General features: G+C 40.8%; 1 non-coding gene across 1 annotated transcript, besides 1 other annotated feature; it reads left to right on the forward strand.

Moving 5' to 3' along the window:
* The first annotated feature begins 55 nt into the window (after positions 1-55).
* Positions 56-124: a microsatellite.
* On the forward strand, positions 124-225 carry Tc00.1047053409661.10. Its single transcript, XR_008254028.1, has one exon. It is a non-coding gene; the product is annotated as a spliced leader RNA, 5' partial (transcript).
* Positions 226-429: the final 204 nt, after the last annotated feature.

The following is a 429-nucleotide window of genomic DNA, read 5'->3' on the forward strand; positions in this document are numbered from 1 at the left end:
AAAAAGGGGGGGAAAAGGTGGGGGCCCCCTTTACGGTTGGGGGGGGCCCTTTTTTAAAAAAAAAAAAAAAAAAAAAAAAAAAAAAAAAAAAAAAAAAAAAAAAAAAAAAAAAAAAAAAAAAAAATTATTGATACAGTTTTTGTACTATATTGGTACGGGAAGGTTCCAACCCGCCTTTGGGGGTTATGTTTGGTCAATTTTTTTTGACCGTGGTTTACGGACCCCTTTTTTTTTTTTTTTTGTGGGTTTGTCCGCCATATCCATATACCCCTATATATATATACCCATATATATATAGCCCCGTACCCCCTTGTGGGGCTGCCCCCCCCCCCCCACGTTGCGTGTCCGCCACCTCCTTCGGGCCCCCTCATTTTCGCTTCATGGCTGCTATTGCCTGCATCTTTGTTTTGTTTTGTGTTTTCTCCGTCT

Source organism: Trypanosoma cruzi (assembly GCF_000209065.1).
Source record: "Trypanosoma cruzi strain CL Brener chromosome Unknown tcruzi_1047053409661, whole genome shotgun sequence".
In the NCBI taxonomy this organism is placed as follows: Eukaryota; Euglenozoa; class Kinetoplastea; order Trypanosomatida; family Trypanosomatidae; genus Trypanosoma; species Trypanosoma cruzi.